Here is a 24,575-nt window from a genome sequence, read left to right on the forward strand (position 1 = left end):
GTAGCGATTCCTTTGGGTCCTTGTGGGTTGGAGAGGTTGTGAGGTGCAGTTTCAGTGAATCAGACTTATGAATGCCTGATTGGGATCTGCGGAGTATAAAGGATAAGGTAATGCCTCGGTTCTTTTTGTTGTGTTCCTTGAACTATTCCCGAGCATTCTGTGTCATGGCAGGATTTCCTATTCCGCCTTTACAGTATTAGGAGAGGTTGTGTTGTGGCTGATTGGAGTATAAAGCCTAATAAAACTGTTTAGAAGCTTGTAATAAACAGTACAGCAACTTCCTGGTATAAAATAGTTATGTGGCAGATCAAATATCATCTTTCAGGTGAATACATAAAACAGAAAATTATTAAAAATGGCAAAATTGCCATAAAAATGGTTCAGTTCCTAAGCCAGCAATCTTAAGCCATATTTACAAAAAGGCTACATATCCAGCTTATATTACACAGTGAATGTTCTTCCTTCCTATTTTCTCCAATAAAGAAATCATATTCCTTCAGGTATCATTAGACATGAAGCAAGTCTCCAGCATGTATTATTTCTGTGCTCTGATGAGCTCCTTAAACTGTGACAGGTCTTTCTCTCCCCTGCCTGGCCATGTCTCTTAATGAGATGGTAATCAGCCAGTCATCAGCAAAGGGACCATGCAGGACACATAATGAGAACATTAGGCTGCATACTGAAAGGACCCCCTGCCGGGTGGAGGATCAATGGTCTGGCCTGATGAAAGGTGGATGATGCAGCTGATGGCTGGGAAGAAAGAAGAAGGGACAGAAAGGCAGAGATCTGTGATGTTGATTGTCCAATACATTATCTACTGTACCAGTCCTTTGACTCTCACAGTCAGTTAGAAGTCACGCAGATTTATATAAGGGAGTTGTTGTTGTTGCATATGTCGTTTTACACCAATCAATACTACCATGTTATTTTTTTTCCTTTCCAAATCCTTTTAAATCACTTATCAGACCATTTTGTGTACTTCATTTGGTTTGGATTTGATATATTTATTCAAAAGTTCATTTTGTTTGTTTTTTAACAAATTCTTAAAGAATGATTTATTTCGGCATTTAAAGATAGACAAAAAAGTGGGAAGAGAGAGGGGGAAGACACGCAGCAAAGGGCCACTGTACTCCGGTCCTGTGGCACCATGTGGTCACTTGCTCACCCACTGAGTTAAAGTGGCACCCAACCCTGTGAAACTATGTGACAAAACATGTAACTAGGTATTTAAGATGAGTGACTGCTAAATACAGTAATAAAACAGATATTTTACATACAATTTCAGGGCCACTTGGCATACAGGTATAACACTAACACGGTTAAAACTTACATTACACTTAATCTTTCTAAGCTTGTGTGGTTTTCACAACAGCGCTTATGTGTGACATTCACTAAAAGTGTAAGCCAAGCTAAGCTAAGCTTGATTGTAAGCTAAGCTACGCCATGGAAATGTATGTCACTTAAATACATCACTGCTAACAGGTGCCATCAAAACTACGGTCAGATTTCTTGGTGCATGCTCAATCATCCAGGTAAGGAAACTCCAGTGGAAGTGGGAGTGTTTTGGGGCAGACAATGTGATTGAACCAGCTAACAGTAAACGGCTAATAACAAACATGTATCTTGAGTATTACATGAATCATCCAATTAAAACTCTAATATTTTTCTAACCTACAACACTGTAAAATCCACTTCTTTTAAGCGTGTCTCATTGTAATCCTTCACGTTTTGGTTTCTGTCACGCTGTTGCAGATGGCCCATCACATTATCGTCTTCCCCAAAACACTTCTGTTTTGTTTTATTCAACTTCCATTATGTTCTGTGTGCTTTTGCAGTGTTTTTCTATTCGCTGACGTCTTCTTAAGTTCCAGTGTGTTTCTCTCGGGGCCACTGTTCTGGATGACTGGCTAATTCAAAATATCATCAACATAGGCTTTAACAACACATGATGCTAACAGTCAAAGAGGGAGGAATTACAGTTGTTACATTAAAAGCCTCCAAAGCGTAAACCAAACATGTCAAGCTAAGTAAAGAAACATTACTGAGAAGACAATAGGACGAATCTTGAATCTAGTCATCTCAAGTCAAAGTGTTTAATTAACTTCACTTCTGTTTACCTTTGCACACCAATTAAATTCATGTAGCAAGTTAGTGACTGCTTAGAATGAGCTTGTTCTTACTTGTTTACAATCATATTACAAATATGAAGAGGATTTTATTTTAAGGCACAAACAGGAAAGCTAATTGAAACTTTAGCTGGGAAATGTGATTACACGAAAACATGGAAATAAAGACTGCAATCAAACAATTAGACATTTTCTGGGTGAATAGCAGCAACAGACATCCCGAGCTTATCGAACGCAGTAAAACAATCACTTAGAGCCAGCTGTTTTAATACCTTCAATAAAAAAACAAGTCTTTCCATTAGCACACATTTGTTTTTTTGATTACATAGATCTAGTCTAACAGAGTAGAAGGATTAAAAAAATAACAGACTTTTGGTCAAATTCAGCTTCTAGAACAATCCAGGCACATATTAAGCACCAGAACATGCCAACCCCCTGCTGTGCTGTTCATTATAAAAGCTGCTGTGACAATTCAGATGTGGAGGATGAACTCTTCCACCCAAACTTCCCTTTTCCATATAAGTCATTTGGTAAGGCTTTATGGATTTCACATATGTATATTCTTATTTATGTCCACTCTGTCTTCTATCATCACGCTGAAATGCAGTCCTGGATTGAATCCGGCCATAAAACTGACTGGAGTCACGTTAATTGTCAGACACAGACACAGTTCTGATCATAAATGTTGTACTACATACTGCTGCTTTAAATCACAGGCAAATCTACCCCTCCACCCCCCGCTCTCTGGTGCCTTCCACAGTGATTTGGTCTCAATTTGTAATAAAAAGACCAGCAGAGAAAGCTCTGCCAGTGCGTACAATAGGCTTCCCTTTTGTGTTTTGCATTTTTTTTCACCTTTTCTCTTGTTGCAGTGACTGACTTTTAATCTAATAAACATTGCATGAGCCCACTGACCAGAACAAAGGCGAAGGGAGAAAAAAAAACTTCTTTCTGAACATCTATCAGATCGTTCTTGTTAAAAAGAATGGGGGTTGTAGGGGGTTCCTTAATAGGAACGGGGTAGGATATAAGGTTTCATGCCAAGATCGTAAAATTACTGAAGAATAAAAGCCATTCATTTCACATGACATCACCACCTTCAGAGGATGTAAGCTTCAGCAGCTTCAAACTAAGGACAAAATGCTTCCCTCATAGACTTCACTGCTGCTGTTGTCTGACAAGACATACAACACAGCAGAACAAAGGAGTGGGATTAGCCTCCATGCTTTTGGCCGGAGCTTTTGATGCATGCAATAAAAATATAATATACTTAACAGCATAACTGTCCTGGTACATAGTTTATATATATGATCAGACAGCCACAGACTCTGCTTGGGGCACATTTGAATGGATTTCTTTCTTGGAAGAAGTGGGCATGGTAAAAGTTAACGCAAGCCTCACAGTGACCCTAGTGGTGAAATCACAAAGCAACAGCTTACACAACAGGGATGATAAATAGCTGCTCATCGCCCCACAAACCCGCCTCAGTATACTGCAGTGCACTTCCAGTTAAATACTTGCACTTAAAACATTCCCTCTTATGCATGCTATTAGCGCTGCCCACTAATTTACACTTAAGCGCAAGTTTCCAGTCAGATCACAACCATTATGTTTGCACGGCTGTCATATACTCACCACAGGACCAAGTCAAATCAGTCCTGTATGCTTGACACAAATGATACAGCACTGGAGCATGCTCCAGGGGTACTAATGGTTGGTCTGAGTAGTTCTCAGCCACAATGTCACAGAAAACACATAATTTCCAAGCTGCTCACATGGCAAATCCATGCTACACTCAAAGAGATATACATTTGCTAATGGCAAATGCACTGGCTTACCGAGGTGGACTGGCTATGATGCATATCTCCTATCAAGCAGTGATTCTCCACATGTGGGAGAGAGAAGGTGGTATGTTTTTAGCGGCTGTTAAATATAAATCGTTGCTGTGCTCTGCAATACACAGTATGCACCATATAGACTCGGAGGAATCATTCCTCCAAGCACCTCTTATTCTGCAACGTATGGAGCTTTAAAGGACAGAGGGCCTTTAATAATTGGCAGTGTTACCGAGAGAGCGCACATCCATCTATTGTATTAGTTTATCTACATAAAACAAACAAGGATGCTACATTCAAAATGCAGTCAGACATTATTAACAAAGTATAAAAGAATAATTTCATTTTTCTCCCTTTCTCAGAGAAATGTGACACATCATCTGAAGCGGTATTACGTTGCCCGGGGTGAGGGCCCTGCACAGTAGATGGACCGCTGTAATTTCTCATCTATCAAATTATGGTTTATTGTTCAGCACAGTAACCCCAGGCTACACACAACCCTGTGCACTGACAGTTATGAAACATTATATTTCCACTGTCATTGTCCAGGCCCAAGACAAAGCTTAAGAAAGAAAAAGAGAAAGAAAACAAAAAGAAATAAAAACTCCAAAGTAATATTAACACACATCATGTCAACATCTATCTTAAGCAGAGCTTTGATCATAGCCGTTCGAGCCACTGTTGCTATTTCTGGGGCTTGCTAACGACATTAGGTTACTCAAATTGCCATTAGCCACTACTGTATAGGCTTGTTTATTATTGCCATGGTAATGATTTTTCGACCAAATGAAATTTGTCGGCAGGAAATTGTGTTTAATGCCGGTCTAATGAGTCTGCTGTAAATTAGCTGGCATGCCAGCGTGGATGACTAAAAGGCCTTTAAGTAACCTTTGGTCTCTGTTGAGGGTAATTTGATAGTGCCACTGATGATTCACTTAGTGAGACTAAAAGCTATAGGCTTGCATCTCAAGAAGGACATGTGAAACTACTATCGCTCTTAAACTAGAAGCGAATGTGAAAATAATCAAATCGACTTGCCACTGGATGACTTTAAGATGGCAAACGTGAACTCCTGACTGCAGTCAAACCAATTGGGTGTTTTTGTCACCAAGGTCAAGGTCTAGCTACAAAAGCAAAGCACAGTTCAGCTAGACTGGAAGAGTGGAAGGCCAAATAGGCAACACAGACTCCAGATGAGTTTACGTGGTCTGGTAGAAAGAGGGAGAAATATGGAAAGGAACAGGCAACAATCTGCGTTTCTCAGTGAAAGTACAAAGTTACCACAGGTGAGGAGAGCATCATAGATTGGGCGTCATTGGGCATACCTTTTACAGCTGGAAACAAAAATAAACAGTACATTTCAAACAGCAAACCTTTATTTTTATATAATTACTGTTAAAAAGCACATGAATCCCAAGTTGTAAAAATAAGTGTTGCGCATATATTAACGCTTATTTAGCGCAATCTCTTTTTTCGCATCGTCATGCAGGCTGTGATATGTTAATAACAGGCTCCAAGAGTGGCTGAAAATCCAAGATCTTCCACTCCTGCTACAGTTTATTGTATAGTGTAATAAGACATCACAGACAGGAGAGTGAAATCTCACTGAAGAATCAAAACGGTTCCTTCAAAGTGACACGGAAATCAAAAGGCCATGTGTAAGTATGCGTGCGTGCGTGCGTGTGTGGCACACACGGTGTATATCCTCGGCTATGTGCCAGATCTGGAGTGAAGGCTGAGAGTTCCAATACATCTGCGTATGCAAAAAAAAAAAAAAAAAAGTGTGAGTGTGCATGTGCGACTGCACACACGTCTCTGGCACCCCTGCAGGTCTGTGGAAGCACACATGGGTATTTCATGGTGAAGTTGCTGTGCTTCATCACATGCTTGGCAGCCACACCCCCTGGCATATTCCCCTGAGATCTGATAAGAAGTGTGTGTGTGTGTGTGTAGGGTCGATTGCTGTGTGTTTTGTGTTTCAATGGTATGACATTCCTCCTTAATGCAGGTGGCCCCGCAATCTGAAAATCCTTCCTCCTTAGACGCTCATCTGTGTTTAGTGCCACCCCCTGCCGCGCCCCCGTGTAACCCCCCATTTCCCAGCGCCTCCCACCGCACCTCGCCCACCCACATCGCCCCTCCTCCTACGGCAACACGTGCCCCCTGTTAGTGCCAACATGCCCTCGTCTTCCCCGCCACCCACCCCCCATCTCCCTCCTTTCCCCTCCCTTACACCTCCCTCCACTCCTCACTTTTCCCACGCCCGCCTCTTTCTGTCATCAAGCAGTAGGAGTGGTATCACTGCACGTGCCCCCTTTTTAGTGCCAACAAGCTCCCCTGTGCGCACCCCCCCCCCCCCCCCCCAACCCCTTCATATCTTCCATCTTCCCCCCATCTTATTTTACCCCCCACTCAGTTCCTGCCCCCCTCCTTCTCACAGTGTTCATCTTATCGCTATGCAAGTGGGGATACCGGACTGTTTTGCATAACGCTGTTTAGTCCTTTGTGATAGGTGGGGCGGCATGCAAATATGCAAGACTGTGATGGGGAGGCATTTTGTAGCGTGATGAGAAAGGGGAGAGGGCGGCATTGCGAATGATGCCGCCGTGTGTGCATTTGCTTGTGTGCGTGTGTGTATATATGTGTTTTTCAACAGATTCTTTGGGTTGTCAGAGCGATGGTGGGTACAGGAGCCAGTGCCATCTGAAACAAAGCCCAGTTGAACAACATGGAATGGAATACCACCCAAGCAGCCATACATTTAACCTGGAGGGATGCTCTCTTCTTCTGTGGCCTTTATTCCATTTAAGGGACATTTCAAAGAAAAGATGATCTTTTTTTTCCTTCTTTTCCCCCAAATTGCATCATTACTGGGTTACTGTAAATCCACATGGCGCAGAATCGGCAAATATCGTCGGCAAATTAAGAAGAAAGCGAACAGGGAAGTTCTTTTCGCTTACCCCTCCTCTTCAGCCATATTTTGTCTCTCTCCTACTTATCTGTGGCAGAGAGCCAATGGTTCATTATAATTGGCCGTTGTCATCATGCAGATGACACACAGTCAGCGCTCTGAATATCATTAGCGCCTTTTGCATACCTCCGCTCTTTTTTCTTTTTTTCTCCCCTTTCTTCTCGTTCCTTCGTTCCGAGGCTCGTTTCGCGATTCAATATTCCAAAAGGTAATTATCATCCACGGAGCAGCCTATCAATATGCGCAGATAGGCATGATAGGGAATAAAGGTGCATGTCTGATTGTCGTTTTCGCTTTCGTTATTTCCCGTGCAAACGTAGAAGAATCTTCCAGGGTATGGGGGCAGAATAAGGGTGTATTTGTGGATTGCATTTGACTCTCCTTTGCAGTGGAGTCCAATGCATATCTCTGTGGTTACAGACTGTTCTTTGGTCTCCTCCTGCTCCCTCTCTCCCTCTCTCTCTCATTTGCATACATCAGCCTCTCCTTGGGTAGAATAATGGCTCTTAATTCTTCTTTGCAGCTCTTGCCTTCTGATCCATGACAAAAAAGAAAAGAGCCAGCCGCTTAATTTGCATACTCCCCATAATAATGAGGTGTGTGTTGCAAACCGCCTAATTACCAAGTCCTCCAGTCTCTCTCTCTCTCTCTCTCTCTCCTCCTGCAGCCTTTGCTTTTAACCCTCGTTCGCCCATTCGCCATCTCTTCATCTCCATAGAAAACCATTGTCGCATTCAGCATTAATTCGTCTGGAGTGACACGAAGAAACAATAGAGAAACAAGAAGAAGAAAGAAAAAAAGCGAAGCATATTGCAGTGACGAGCGGTTCGTTCGTTCGCCTTCGTTTATTCCACTGTCTGTGTTTATTGGCTAATTTGCGGCTCCTCACGCTCGCGGCGACTCTCCTTAAGCTACCCTCTTTATCTTTGCCTTTGAAATTTACAAAATCTTACAAGAAATCAATACTTAATTGATTATTCACTTTCCTGCAGCCTCAAACGACCGGTGAGTGCACGTGCGTATTAAATCCGCTGTGTGTCTGTGTGTATGTATGAGTAAGTCTCTGGTAGATCCCGTTGTATTCCCAGTTCTTTCGAGGCAGCAGGCAGACGAGGTGGCAGGGAGCTCTGAGAGAAACACTCTGCAGCATGTTTGTGCATGCTTGTGTATGTGTGTGTATTTTTGCAAGTGTGTGGGCATATGAGACGTACCAGGGTCCTGTCAATAGCGCCAAAAGCCATGAAAGTTCCAAGGTTTGACGCGGGTTTACATCTCAGCCTTTCTTTTTTTGCTAAAACGGCAACAGCCACCCAGATGAAGGACAGGTATGGAAATCAACATCAACATCAACAACAACAACAACAACAACAACAACAACAACATGCCTGTGGGCACAGGAAGCACTGCAAGCTCCAAGCAGGATGTGGAAGGGAGTATATCCTCAATCCTCATTTTCAAGTCGTTTTTTGGTTTTTTGTTCTATCCGCTGAGCTTCTTTGTCTTCTGTCCTCACTGTGAGAGGAGAGCAGGGCAAGATGCCACCTGGACCCTTCAGAGAACTCTGTGGCAAAGTGGGCGCGGAAATAGGGGCGTGAAGAGAGGGGCGTTAGAAGGAGGAGGGGAGAGAGGGGTAAAGGGCGCCTGGCGCCTGCCTTCTGATATGCCATAAGAATGGCAGGCACGTAATGATGGCAAATGTAGAGCAGATTGGTTTGGAGGAGGAGAGACAGAGGAAGGGGGAGAGGAGACAGACGGCACAGCTGGCCTTGTGCCAACAATACCAAGACATGAGCACAGAGAGAAACCTCCCCCTACACTCTGCTCTGACACTTGTTGCTGTGTCTGTGCTGTGTGTTGGGATCACATGTGAGGACATACAGTTCCCCGGCTGGAACACAGAATTTTACTTGTGCCACACCAGCTGCTGAATGGTCAGCCACCCTCTTTCATCTGTGAAGGAATGGCAGTGTTTCAATATGCCGCTGCATGCAATGGATGAGACAGTCAAGCACATATGAGAGCCTAAAGCAAAATGACGGTGAAAGATAGAGGTCTGGCCTCCAACTTGACCTCCATTTATGCAACGTGGCAAAGGTCAAATATTGACTCCTATTTCCACAAAAATCAAAATTACAAAGTGCAAACCAACTCACTCTCTCTCTCTCTCTCTCTCTCTCTCTCTCTCTCTCTCTCTCTCTCTATATATATATATATATATATATATATATATATATATATATATCCCTCCATAAAGACATTTCAGTTTGTGGGAAAATTCATGTGATTTGTGTCTCCCAGCATTCAGGAATAAAAACTGCTGGCTCTTGTTGGTTTATGACAAGAAAACGGATGGCAACAAGATAGAGTATTATGATGTTCATATTGAAATGTGCTGAGCAAACATCTTCCTGCACAAGCAGACATGCTCTGTGTGTGTGCGAGAAAGTGAGAGCGGAAGGAGGGAAATGTATTTGTGCAGTGGCAGTAAAACACACTATACTCAATTCTTATCTGTGTGAATGCGTTAAAGTAAGAGGATCTCATAAAAAAGTGGAAAAAAAAAAGAACATGCATCATATGTAACCTGCCATGGCTGTGTGCTTTATTTCAGAGACAGGCTATACTTGGAACTTCTGAGCCTCAGACAGGTTGCTGTACAACTAGTGTGTTTTGAAATGGCCACGAAAATGGAAATTTTCAAATAAAAATTGTGCTTGATTCGTGCTTTGCATTATTGGCAGCAGGGCACAGTGTAGGAGGAGACTGGCGAAGCTCTGTCGTCTGCAGATAAAGAGAAATGTTATCATATACTGTGTGTGTGTGTTCATATGCGTGTGTTTGGGTCGACCGGATGAAGGAGGAGGGGGTTCTCCAAATCAAACACCCTATTTGAATAAGAACAATCAAAATGGAGCCAGAAATGGAGAGAGGGAGAAATGGCAAGGCGATTTGACTTGCGAATCAGGCGATGCATATCTGCATGCTAATTACGTGGCAAGATGGGGGGGGGGGGCGAGAGTGGAAAGCGCCCCCCAAGCGCCAGACAGAGAGAGGGCGAGCGAGGAAAGACACAGCAGACGCGAGAGAAACAAGGGGGACGGACGACCCAACGAACGGACAAACAAACGAAGGAATCAAAAGGAGCTTATAGACGAGATGGGTAATTAATTCCCCATTCGGCTTTATTCTGACGCATTTGATTTTCTTTGGAAACAAATCGACACGCAGAAAAGGAAGAAAGGAGCACGAGCACAGGATGAGGGTAGGGATTCGAGCGGGGTTGGGGGCATCCGAAAATTAAAATTATTGATTGTTCTTAGGATGCTGGGGGTTGCGAAGCAGAGGGCATTTTAAGGATGCAATTAGAGCGGACTGGGACCAAGGCTGGAATGATAATAGATGACATTGGAATTCACCATGGCGATCGCCCATTAATCTCCATTAACGGCGACCAAGATATTAAAAATTCTAATTGGAGGGACAAAAATTATATGGATGGTTTGCAAATGTGATGTGGGATGTTGATCTCGATCGCTTTGTGGGAATTGCGTTCTCAGGTATAGTATATCTGTTGTATTAGCTTGTTGACTGAGATTATAAGTTGTGAGAACAGTGTTGAGTTGGTTATTATTTTCAATGTGGCATCAACTCTTAGTTATGGTTTGTAAAAAAGTTTTGTTTTTTTTTTACATGTAAATGTGTCCATTAATGTTTATTTTTAATGTATGACTGTATGTTTCCTTTGACTGCTTGTTGTTTTTTACGCTATTTTTTTATGTGTTTTTTTTTAATAAATAAATATTCACAAACCTTTTTGAGAAACCTTTAATATCAGTGTTGTAATTTTTTTTTTTTTTTTATCTAGTTCATTCAATAAACATAATGCAAATTTTCTTGTATTCTCCATCATCTATACGCCATTTGGGTAAAAAGGGGGGAAAAAAATCAGAATCTTTAGTTATTTGACAATGTATAAAAACAGTCCACAAAGCGAAGCTCTGCTCTGGGGAGTTCTCAGCCCCCGTGTGTCCTGTGATGTCATCAGGAGTGGCCTCGATTCTGACGTTCACTCTGAGTTACGCTGGCCCAGATTAAGGAACGTGGGCGACAGGCCAGTGCTGTGTTTATCAATAGCTCCAACACCTTGCATGACTGTGCTGTGACACTGTCAATAGATTATGAAATCTTACTGTGTCAGCTATTCAATATTACAAATTGCCTGTGTATACTCAGCGTGCGTGCGAGTAGTCACATTTGTGTATGTGTGCGAGCGTGACGTAAATATTCAAGAGGTTAATGCGTATTTTCCTGTAATGTCTACATATATTCACTCTGCATGATTAGGAGCTGTCCTTGAATTAATAAGATGAAACTGCAACCCCCAACTCTGCTGCAGTTACCAACACACACACAAACACTTCTATTAGGATTAAAATCAAGACAAAGCTGGCCACACATGAGCATCATATTGAAACAAATTTCACAACCACTGTTAATTTATTGTTTATTTGTGGTTAAAAAGAATGTCACAACTCCAAGTATGATGGGTGGTATGCATGCATGTGTGTGTGTGTGTGTGTGTGTGTCAGAGAGAGAGAAAGAGATGGCCAGTGTGATGTCATTACGTTAATGGTCTTGGACCGGGGCTAGTCATTAAATGAGGATATTAAAAGCAGGAGGCTGTTTTTATATGCATGGAGAGGTGATGTGAGGGGTCACAGTTGCTTGGAGTCATCACTCATGCACAATGAGAGGATGCAATCACACATACAAATGAGCAAAAACATACATGTAAGAGGTCTTGCAGCTCTTTTCAGGAGAAAGGTGCGTATGTCTCTCTCCCTTTTTTCTGTTACTGGCACTCAGATGCTGGGAGGACACTCACCTTGAACAGATTTTTTTAAGCACGTGTAGCAACTCTCATGCGTGATTGAGCCTGATATTTATGAGCTGGGCTTATGTGCATATTATTATTATTATTACTACGTTATGCATTTTGGCAGAGGGGAAACAACATTAGACCTGGAGGAGGGTAGACCCATCACTGCTGCCGTCATTAGATTGGTTTGATCTATGATTTATGCAGAGAGCAATCTGCCTGAGGTAACAGATTTAGACAATTTTTTTAATCAAGGCTAGACATATTTGTTGGTGCTTTACATGTTTATGCGCTTGACTGGCAAAAGAAAATGTGTGTTTATCGTGTGTGTGTATGGGGCGTCACCAAATCAGTTTTCTAATTGCGAACAATTTTCTGATTGTAAAGATTCTAGTCTTTTCTTCTGTTGATGTCTGCTTGTGTCAGCCATAAATTTTACCAATGCTTTGCCATTTAAATATCACTGAACAAGTAGGATCCACTGCCTCTTGAAGAATGCCCTGCATCCAACAATAATTGTTGAGGTCTTTTGATACCTATTACTAGTTGGAATTGTAAGATGCTTAAGAAGAAGTTGGGTGTGGAAGGTGCAAATAAGGATAACCTACTGGTGACAGTATGAGCACTGCTAGGAGCATGCTTAGTAAGGTAAATAAATCAAAGAAACAGGAACACAGCGATCTAAATATCAGAAGTGTCTAAAGTGGACTTACAATGCTCATTTTGGCTCATCAGGTCCATATTTTTACTATGGAACTCTACAAGACTAGGTTTGCATGAGTCACAGTTTCAGAAAATCCTTGTTTATCTCATAGTGGGCTTTAATGAAGTCCTTCAGTTCAGCCTCTATCTCAAATTTCCGCCATTTTAACTCCCTTCACTTTAAGGCCACCTTTCCTTCATGCCAGCCTTCCTCTGAATTGCTGACCCTCACCTGGTTTCTGCAAATATCTGATGTTTGCCAGCGACATCTCCACGTGCCAGAAACGACGCTCTAAAAACAAATTGTAAACCTATTAAACTATAATATCACATTCTTTATTGGTTGGCATTTTCTCAAATCTACTCACACATGTTTAGGTGTAAGTCGGCCACCTGTTCTGTAAAATTCTGCACTTTTATGCATATTTTAGACACATAAAAGTGGATTTGGTGTTTGAATCACAAGCTGTATAACAGCATAATTACAAGATCTTGTTAACAGATGTAGGTGGGAGAAATGTGATGAAATGCTATGAGGAAATATTGCAGGTAAGGCAGCATATAAAATGCTATTCTCATGTTACTAAGTGACCTGTTAGTGTAACTCTACACTGTTTTCCACATAGAAAAACAACTTGCAACAGTTGGTAGACTTGTTAAGAAGGAGCTTAAGTACATGAAAATATACACACTAAACTAGCTAGAAGCCATTTGGTCTGATTATCAAAACAACCATTTCAGCTATATAATGTTATTTAAAGCTTGTGGTTCTGACTCCTCAACACGGCCATTTACACATGAAAAATGATCGCCTTTTTACCTTAAGCCCAGCCAAAGTCCAGCTCTCTTAATTCCCCTCTGGAGTGAACAAAAACCTTGGCTGTTGTTGGTCCTAAAACATATACAGTATCCACGGCTGTCTTGTGTGCTCTACTTTGAAGCTAAACAAATTAAAATACCTTCAAAACCAAAAAAGCATTTTTGAAGCAGGCAGGCGGAAATCTCCTCTTGCAAATAAAATAGTTTGGAATATGACATTCAGAGCAGCCTGAAGCCTGAGAGACATGCTCAGAGTGACAACATGAACATATGTGGACCTCATCATGAAACCTAATATCATTAATATAAGAAAATGATAATAAATGAAAATAAGGAAAGGTATTACAGGCCTACTTCATATTTTAGGCTGTGACTAGTTACTGGTACAAAGTTTATCTAAAGCATGGCTGTTTGATCCCTGTGGTGTTGTGATTGATTAGTAACTGTACTAATACAGTACATATAAGTAGTCTACAGATAAAAAAGTGAAATTTCACAACTTTATAATAAAGATTCATGCAATAAGTACACTTATGAAAGTAATGCTTTAGTTAGAACGCTAAGCCATATACTGTAGTAGCAGGAGTCAAAGACATTTACATCTTACCAGGAATCCCTTTTCCTGCTGTCGGGAATATTTCCCTGAAAACTCCAGAAAGCCTGAACACGCAATTATTTTGTTTGGAAAATTCAATTTTCAAGATTTATACCTCACAATTTTAATCTTTCACCTATAACTAGGGGGGCAAGGCCGGGTTTTACAAGCAAACAGTTATTTCAAGAACCTGTTTTTCACATTTAGGATTTAAAACGTTTTAATAAAGTACAATATACTGTACAAAAAGCACATTCTTAGAGAAAATTCTGACAAAAAGATCCACAGAAAATCAAACATAGCAAGTCTGAATATCGCCTGAAAAAAAACAAAAAAAAAAAACAGATTCCCACCCACCGCTTCAACTTACCCTGAGGGCCACAGCCAACTTGTTTTAATGATCAGGCTTTGTGCAATAGACATCTACAATAGTTTTAAATTGAGAGCATTGTATGTTACTGGAAAATCAAAAGTAGCCATCGAGATACACCGTTTAAAAGCTTTACACACACACACACACACAGACACACACACCTGTTGTTGTCGCTCTCCTGTCTGTGGGAGTCTCACTGTCCTACTTTCAGCACCTTTTGCCAGAACAACACTGTCTCAGAGGAGTTCATGATATAGTCACAACCTTTAATCAATGTGTTGATAAACAATAATTCCTTTTTTTTTGCATTCCTCTCTGAAAATTTTCCTACTGAAATGCATCACATAAAAATCTGTTTTTATGGACACAAAAAAATGCAGCAGTTCACATTAATAACGATTTTTTTGTACCATTTAACAAACTGCCATGAGACTTGGGCTGACCAGTACTACTTCTCATCCTCTATCTGTTTAATCTGTTCAAAGTTCATAATTTAGCAATAATTTATACATACTTTTTTCTGTTTTAAAAAATCAAGAATTAACGCAGGCAAATCAGAAATATTCCCTGTGAAGGTTTAACTTGTGTACATTTTTATAAAACTTCGTCATCATTAGAGATAAAAAATCAGTAATGATCAAATGATCTGTTGTCTCTGCATACTTACAGCAGAGCCTGGCTTCTTCATTTAGAGCCAACATTAATTTCTGGGCCTGCTGTGATTGCTGTTGCTATAGCTAACCTCTGAATAAGCTTGCATGCATTCTCAATAAAGAAGCAACTTTAAAATTAACTGTAATAAGAGAGGAAGGAGCAAGCAAAAATATGAAGTACTACTGTATTCAACCCATGGTTGGTCGGTTGGATAGATCCTTGTTTTGGTAGTACATAGTTTCAAGATCTAAAGGTTTTCAAGACTATTTTGGATGGCCCCCCAACTGTGTGTAGGCCCATGTGCACATGACTCAGAATGCCCATTGGTTATTCAACTCTGGGGTGAGGGTAGCTTCAGCACACATAAATCAAGCCAGCCAACATAAATTATTTTAAACTTCATCAGATTATTGAAGATATTAATGTTGCACATTTCAAGTCTCTAAAGAGATTTGCTCATTTTCAGTAGCACAAAATATGCAAGAAAACAAAGCTTGAATTTTCTCTCTCCCAGTGACAAACCACAGCCATTTTTGATGCCTGACTATTGATGCATGTAATTAATTTGTGTGTTTTTCATTTTTGCAAACAAAACATGTTTACCTAGGAAGACACGTCTCAAAGTTTTGGAAAACAGTATTATTGGATTTAGTTAAGAATATGTACTACGTTTTTAATAGTCCATGTTGCCCTGTATATATATATGTTATGCTCTGATTTACATAAAATTGAGCAGTAGTTTGTAAGCATCGCTGATAGGTAGTTAGGTTCTGAGCTCATAACATAGCAAAGAGGTTGGCAAAAAGGCCAGAAGCAAGGACACTAACTACTCACATGTATGAAAATAGTGTATGCAGTCTTCGTCACAGGGATGTTAATTGGGTGACAGGAGTAAAACTCAGTGATAAGCCAGATGACTGCATGCAATACCTCACTGAGGTTGGGTTGTCCTTGCAAAGACAGACAATCATGCCCACCGGCAGATTGCAGAGGTTGGGGCCAAGTGCAGTAGCACTGAAGCAGAGCTAAAAGAAAGTGGGTATGTAGCCGGCCATGGCCACACTGAAGAAACCTTTGCAGAGGTGATTATGGATTCTGAAAGCAGCGCTGGACTCTGAGCTAGAGATTATTATAAATTTGGTCATTGGCAATGAGGACACTACAGGGGAGGGAAAAACAAATATTAGGGCCCCCTTCAATGCCGGGGCCAGTGTGAGCTGTTTTCCATTTTAATGCATTATGTGTGTATAAGGGAGAGTGGGGAGACGAGGCTTTTTTTTCCTCTCCTTTGCGTGGGTATGTGTGTGTGCGCGCGTTGGATTCAGCAAACTTAGATTTACATTTCCCTTGCACTGCCTGTGAAATGTTTTCAGATGTGGCCAGCGTGACTGAAATAATATATAAGACTGATTCTCTTGCACTCTCTCTCCTCCTCTTTCTATCTTGCGCATATGTACTTGCTCACACACTGTGGGCAAAGACACTTTGAGAGAATGAGGATAAGAGAGCTCAGCTGTAATTACCAACCATCTGAGAGAAATGGAAATTCACACTTAGTCTGATTCTGTGGTTAGCTTTCAAGCCAGCCCTTCACTTAAGCTGATATTGACATATTGGCTTAAAGTGAAGGTCCCCCGACGTCATACTAACACACCACTTAAACCCTTTAAAATTCCAAAAGTTCATCATTAGATTAGCAAGGTATAAGAAAAACACTTTACTTGTATAATTCAGCTTCCTCTTTTCAATTAAAAATGCAGGGACTCGTTCCAAAGTGAGGATTCCTAAGACTCTTAAGAGCTTTGTGTTAATTACGACAGCAGCTCTGTTGATAAGTAAGAAAGGCTTTGCTGTAATACAATGTGTTTACATTGTTTGTATCAAAATCTTCCTCAAAATTGGTTATGAAAAGACATATTAGTCTTGACTAGCCTGGTTTTGTGTTTAAACATAGTTAAATGAACATTACTGGCCCAGTTGAGCTTGTATTCACCTGATTATATAAGGTTTGCTGGCATTATAGTGACTTATTGACCTTTTTTAAGTTGAGGTGTTAAAATCCAGCAAGCACAAAAACCTGGTATTGGTGATTTAATTGTTTCCAAAGAGCAATCGGATGGTTTCAAAGTAGTTTGCTGTAGTTATTGTATTAGGCCTATTTGTATTTGTTGGAGTTCAGCTATTTCACTGGTGAAAATAACTACCCGAGGGATTCAGATCGTCAATGATCTATCACACAACCAAAATCAAAACCGTAAAATGATCTGCAAATCCATCTATACATTCAAAACTTACCCTGGGGCTGTGTGGCAGCGTGAGCAGCAGCTAAGCGCTTTGTCATTTTAAGTGTAACACAGGTATTGATTCCATAGGTTTGATTCTAAATGCAATGATGTCTTCCTCTGAGAGTCGATTAAACCCCCTTGGTATTGATGAACTGGGTCTATGAGTGTGTGCGAATGTGGGGCAGAACACATATGGCTGAGACACCAAAGCCTGTTTGTGTACATATATTCATGCATGCAATGATAAAAGCATTTGGGAAACCCACAACTTATCCCTTTAATGCCTAAAACGTGAAATAATTGCCAGAAAATTCACATTTTATTGAAAATGGAGCATTTATTGAACCTTCTAACCATTTTCATTTAATTAATTACACTAGTTGTTTAGAAATTAAAGTCTCTGTTCACTTCACTCTTCTCTGAACTAATATTAGCTGCCACACTTGAAGCAGAATTTAAGCAGATTTTGGCCAATTTGTTAACTTAAAACTGAAATTATTAAACAATAAAGCAATAATAGTTTAACTTTAGTCACACAAGTGACATTTGAAATGATTTATTATCACAACACAGGGTGATAAAACATGTATACACCAGAAGTGATCTGCAGAGACGCGGCGATGAGAGACGATAGAAAGTGAATGATGTTTGGCAACTTCAAGCAACACTGTGCGAGAAAGTGTTGGTGAAATGAACGGGTCTCACGATAAACTCTTCACAACTTCCAGGTGACCAACTAAGAAGCCTACCCAATGAGAGTGAAGAATACCAGTGACTGAAATATGATCTGGTAGTAAATACATTTACAATGTCTGCAAGCGACCAGCCGTCAGCTTCAAACCGATGTGCAATGAGCAAACAGCTTCCAGTGTGTACGTGGCTTTAGAGTCTGGCACCCAGGCTCCAAGCTCATCACTCCCTGCAAATATGATACACATAGAAATTGGGGAGTGATGAGTAAATATCCACCTAGAGTCAACAGGTGAATGGTGGGGTGGTGAAGGGGTTGAAACAGCACGTGGCGATGCAGGGTAACAACACGGACAAGATGTAAGTGGGAGAAATATGATATTCTGTAGCTTAAATAGATCTCCATATTGGAAGAGTGTGATTGGTATGTGACACGGTGAGAGTGAGGCAAGTCAGTGTGTATGAAGCAGCTCACGTTTCCTGCCTGAACTAGCTCACAGGCTTTGATACAGTTTTATTACTTATTATTACTACTGGTGCAATTATTATTTGACTCACAAGACTTAAAAAAAAATAGGTAAAATGACAGTAAAGTTAAAGGGAAATGAGCTTGGATGTTAATATGTATTAGAGTAGTACCTATGTAAATAAGTCCATAAATTTAAAAAAAAAAAGATATGATTCTGCAAATAACATTTTAGTTATTAATTCTGTATTATATTTCTACATAAACTGATTAATCAGTTTATTAATACATGAATAAATAAGTAATACATGCTTATATACTTAAAAGTACTATGTACTAAAAAGATGCTTAAATGTCTTGAGCCTAAGGTGATTGTTAACTGTAATGTAAGACAAAGAATGTATGAAAACCTTTGCATTTAACAAACAGCACTAAATATGAAAAAAATGATCTAGATCACTTGTTTCTACATTTAAGTAGTCATTTATCCACTAATCATTTGAGGTGTAATTCACATGTCTTACATGATCACACAATATATGGCCCGTTTTGCTGCATTAAATTCTTAAATTACCAATAAATCACATAAATCTGTAACTGACCATATCATTTAAAGTGAACGCCAAATCAATGCTCCTCCTTTTCAAACCTCTGAGACAAAATGACCTCAAAATCAACTGTTCTTTTTCATTTTTGCATGCAAATTGCATTAAAGGTTATGATGAGTTCTTTTCTGAAAACAAACAAACAAACAAACACAAAAACACACACAAAAGAAGGTTCCAGTGTCTTCTCCTACATTTATCCCATCTCGCCAAGTTTATTTTCTTCCTGGATATTTTTGAATCTTCAATACCGAATAACTACAATAGTCCGAGTAACTGTGCAAATAAGGATCTTTTAAGTGTTAGACAACTCTCAGCAAACCAATATGCTAGTGCAAAGTAAAATAGAGACTCAAAAATCTAAACATAAAACTTATTATCAGTCTACTACCCCTCCCCTCCCCAGTTGTCCAAATGTTCTGTTTACAGGGATTTCAGAAGGGAATGGTTTACAGGGATATGTGAGACAGAGAATGCCGCCTTGAATTTATCATGTGTAGGAGCTCTTGAATGATAAGGAGAAGTCTACTGCAACTTGTCATTTATTTAGTCACAAAAAATCAAAAGACCACCTTCACATTCAGCATTAAACTGCACCACATCGCTGCAGTCATACTCAGTGTAGCATGCATCTTAGTGATAAGCGTAATCTCTGATTCACAGTGCAAGCTAAATAAGGGCAGATTTCATGGGTCAATGCATTTGTTGTTAGAAAAATATAGTATGTCCCTGAAAAGCAACATGGGGATTTTAATTTTGGCCCAAACACAGATGAAGGGAGAGAAAGAAGCAAGAAAGAAAAAGATCCCCTGTATATATCAGACAGTCACATTCACAAACACGCACACATACACACACACATACACCTTGCCCAGGTCCCCGAAGCTAATTAAAGGGAAGGTAGGCGAGCAGAGATGTGATAACTCTGTGAATCATGTAGAATAGTTGTAATGGGTGACCTTTTTTCTCTCCTCATGCGGCAGGCAGAAATCTCATTTGAGAGTGAGCCATTCCAATTTGCTGTGGCGAAGCAGGTGTCAAAGTCTCAAGCAGGCAGAAAAACATCCCTTGGTGCCTTCTCTTTTGTTTGAGATCATGTGATGCCCTGTGTGAAAATGCAAAGAGCTACAAAGTCTACTGAAACAGGGGTTTGTATTTCAGCTTTAGGTACCTCTTTCATTCGTCTCTTCTTCTCCTGCACTTTGACTTAATGTGAAGAAGCAGAAACAGTGTTTTCTATCTCCATGTTGTGTGTATAGAAAGGATTATGTTAGTGATCAGAGCAAACATGAGAATTATAAACACAGTCCATCTTCATTAGGCTGCGGGCCAGATATTACTGGGCTGGACAGCCTGGAATGTTTGGTCGTCCATTTAGCCAAGGGCAGGAGCAGAAGGGCTGCTGTGCAGGGCTCCAACTCCCTTTGATCCTCTGAAAGTGTGTGTGTGTGTGTGTGTGTGTGTGTGTGTGTGCGCGCGCGTGCGTGCGTGTGTGTGCGCGCGAGAGTGCAATGCAATTTCACAACCCAAGTACACCAGCTGGTCCACGTTAAAGTTCCAAGGTAACCATGGCGCCCTGCGGCTGGTGGAGTGTGTGTGTGTGTGTGTATGTTAGTGTGTGTGCGTACGAAAGTGTGTGTTTGTGTGTGATAACATGTGGTATACGTTTGGATGCGCTCCTCCACCCCCTCGCCCCTTTGGCTTTGACTTTTAAGGAGTTTCGACGCTGAGTTTTTGCCTCTATCAGGTAAACAGGATACGGGTCACTGATAAAACAGTATATACACATAGACAGTCTACCGCCATGAGAGAATATATGTGAATTCCACTTGCCACTGAATTTCTAGGATTGTGTCACCAAAAATAGCTTCCCATGTGTTACCTCAAATGTGTAGAGTATTGTTGAGCTGGGCTGATTTCATAAGTGGTTTGCTTCAGAGTTTATTTAAGTGGCTGCTATTGTTTAAAAAAAACCCTACAAATACATACATTGTGAGATATTAGAGTGTTATTACCAGAAAAGCTACAATAACATAAATGGGGTTTCACAGTTAGATGGCCACTGCAGATCTAGATAATCATATTTTATCATATAAAATACACAGTTATAATCAGTTAATAGCTTTAGGATCAGGTGTAGCAATGTGGTGTGGGGAAGATAATCACTTAGAAATAAGATGCACAATTTGAATTGTGACCTCGAGTCGGTTGTCTACATGCTATGATCAGTTACTAGTGCTGCCTCTACTGTTCTGAGGTTTACTACTCTTCATGCATAAGGCTAACTGAATTCAACAAGAGATAAGCAAATGTTGCATGGGCAATAATAGCTGCTTTCTGACCCTTAGAGAATATCAAGCTAGTATAAAAGATGGAATTAGGTGAGTGGCTTAATCATCAGGTTAAATTATAATGATGTACACTACTCATGATGTGACTTGGACCTTGAACGCAGAAGCCTACTCTACACCATGTCTGCATAGCTCGTTGCTGTAAACTGTATATTCATTCAAGAAAACCAAAACCCACAACCATCACATATAGATCAAAAATCTAGCATGAGCTACAAAATTATGTAAGATTTAAGTTTACAGTTAATCAAACTTTTGCTGAGCAGTCCTTACCTTTGAGGATATTGTCTGGATGCAGGTAAGGAAATCCCAGAAAACTGATCTGTTCATGTGGACATCACAGCTTTGAGTTCTCCCACTGAGAACTCAACATCCAGATGAACAGAATCAACTTTCTGGGCTTTGAGAATAACCTCTGATCTTCCTCTCCTGACCTCTTTCTTTCATCTTTCTCCATCTCTGAGATCTCACACATTAATGTTTGTACTTTTTTTTTTACACCTCTGGGTAAATACAGCATCCATACATTTAGCTAGCAGACAAACTGTCATCCAACGTGTACAGAAACACTTTGTGTGTTTGCTGATATTTTTTGAGCTGTTTGGAAAAGTTATATTTTAAATCATCTGTGACTTCCTGCGTTTATTCTCCCTTCTCTGCTGAAGTACAGCACCCACACCTTTACTGACATTTACATTACGAATGCACAACAGGGATGAGAAGGAAAAAAGGACTTGCTAAGGATGTAAGCAGGACATGGGAAGACATTACTTTCTTATTACTGAGCAAGTATCTTCTTGTCGGCAGCAGGAAGTACATAAAAAATTAACTCAGTCAACAGACAGATTGATAAAAAATATTATCAGATTTTAGTGGATGTGTGTACACTGTTAATTAAGATCCCATTCTGTAAGGTATTCTTTTCTACTGCACGCGGCAGTGTGGCTCTGACTTTATCTTTTATCTACGGCACTAGGTGATGGTACTTGTCTAAGGCCTTCTCCACCATACATCATGTCTATAAACGGAGCTTGAGCAGCATTGTATAGATCTCATCTTTCATGTCCTTGTACAAATATTTAAGGTTTAGAGAAGGTCATATTATCTTCTAAATGTGCTGTTTACATAGATAATAATGGGGTCAGTCCAAGTGCCCACAGTAACAAAACTATATTGGACACTGATAAACAAATGCATACTCATAGCTGAGCTATGCAAAAAACAAAAAACGAAACAACAACCCCCGTTTAGTACAAGTATTGAGACTAGGGATGGGTATTGATAAGATTTTCACGATTCTGATTCCATTTTCGATTCTGTTTAACGATTCGATTCTTTATCGATTCTCTTATCGATTCTTATTTTTAAAAAAAGAGAACACTAAGGTCGATTAGCTTAGAACTTTGTTATATATCTTCTCTTTGAACAAGATAGAAATTTAGGAGTAGCATGGCCTTACAAACCCAACAGTGAGATCTTAAGAGATCCACAGCCTACGGCTCTTCAATGGGGTGTCACAGGGTCCCCGGGAAAAAAAATTGTAAATGTAAAATAATAAAATAAATATTCTTCTGTAGCAATAACACAAGAATATCCAGTAATGTCCCTGCCTACAATTAAACACATTCACTTACCGAAAATCGGGGGCATCTGCTGTGGCAAATGGGTGCAAGCCTTTTACCACAAACTTAGTCACTGCTCGGTGACATTCGTCTATCCTGGCCTGAAAGGAGACGCTACCGGTAGACTGCAGCGAGAACTGCCAGCATCTGAGCCAGCCAGACTCTGTCTGTCTCTCTCATCATGGTCACCTAAATGCAACGCACAGTAATGGCAGGTTTTGTAATAAGGCAGATCGCGCTAACATAATATGCACTGTTAGTTGATTATTTACCTGCCGCATTAATCAGAGAGGACGTGCAAACGTTACCGCTGCTGCTGGGTTAAGATTCACGAGTCCGGAGCGGAATTAAAAACACGACATTCATTTAAAGTTATCGCGTGTTTTGTGAGCAAATGCTTTTACATATTCGTAGTGTTTCCTCCCTTAAATGAAATATCTACTTTGCAAGTATTGCAAGTTGCCCTGTTGTCATCCGTTCTCGTAAAGTATAACCAAACTTTTGAGCATTTGAGCCGCCATGTTTCCTGCCAGATAAATGACGCTCCGCAACGTGGTGACGTCATTCGGGGCGACTGGAATCGATAAGGGAATCGTTTGCAAAAATGGCAAACAATTCCAAGGAATTGAAACAGTGGGAACCAGTTCTCAACAAGAACCAGTTTTCGATACCCATCCCTAATTGAGACCATTGAAAATCTCAAACCCTAATTTCTCAGAGTATATAAACGGTCCTCGTCATGTTTCCTGTTTCCATATATGTGATCGGTGCCACTGTTGAGCAACCAAAAATGATTCAAAAGGGAAAATGCTGAAAAGACTGGAAGGCAGAAAACACTCAACAGTTCTTATAACGCCGCACGACTGCGCATTGTGCTTGACGATCTCTGTTTACATCTGATTGCCCCACCATAGACTAAAATAAGGAGGTTCACAAAGTCAGGAAATGTACAAATCTGTGGAAGCTCCACAAACAAATGACCAGAACTCCATAATAACATACACTGGAAATACATTGTTGAAGAGCAACACAATCCTTTCTTCTCTCTAAGCAACTTTCCAATGAGATGTATATTCAGTTTCAAGTTTAGACCATGATAGAGCGCTGACAATTTTAATGTAGTTTAAAAGGCTGCCTAACCCTACACAGCTGCCATGTTTGTCTTGTGCTTTAGTAACAGTTTTTGGGTTTCATAGGGATACGTCAGCTGTTTGTGACATGTATTGGTTTGAACCTCAAAGAGCTACTTTTGTCTCATTAGTTCTGAAAACTACAGTGAGCATTTGTAACTTTCGGAGCTACATTTGTGTTCTCGCGTATCATGTTGCTTCCTCAGGTATATCACTTCAGCTGACAGAAAAAAAAACCTTGTGGTCTACCCAAAGGTTGTCACTTTCAAAGCACAAAGTGCACAAACATGCAATAACCCTCAATCCCTGGAACTGCTGTGACTTTCTGCTTCTTTAAGTAAACAGCCCAAGGCTGCTGCCTCTCATATGGCCATGAGCTTCCTACAATGATGAAAGAGCTTTTAGGTTTTCTACGTTTTACATTTTAATTGCGCATGTTGCACCTTCACTAGCTTTTTAAATTGTTTTATGA

At 40.3% G+C, this 24,575-nt stretch overlaps 1 long non-coding RNA gene across 1 annotated transcript in view; it reads right to left on the reverse strand.

The window, feature by feature from the left end:
- Window positions 1–577: 577 nt before the first annotated feature.
- Window positions 578–24,575, reverse strand: part of LOC134634393 (uncharacterized) — a 37,594-nt gene continuing 13,596 nt past the window's right edge. The window contains exon 3 of the long non-coding RNA XR_010094835.1: window positions 578–750. This is a non-coding gene — a long non-coding RNA (uncharacterized LOC134634393). The remainder of the gene's footprint in view (window positions 751–24,575) is intronic.

The sequence above is a fragment of the Pelmatolapia mariae genome, linkage group LG9, assembly GCF_036321145.2.
Source record: "Pelmatolapia mariae isolate MD_Pm_ZW linkage group LG9, Pm_UMD_F_2, whole genome shotgun sequence".
NCBI lineage: Eukaryota > Metazoa > Chordata > Actinopteri > Cichliformes > Cichlidae > Pelmatolapia > Pelmatolapia mariae.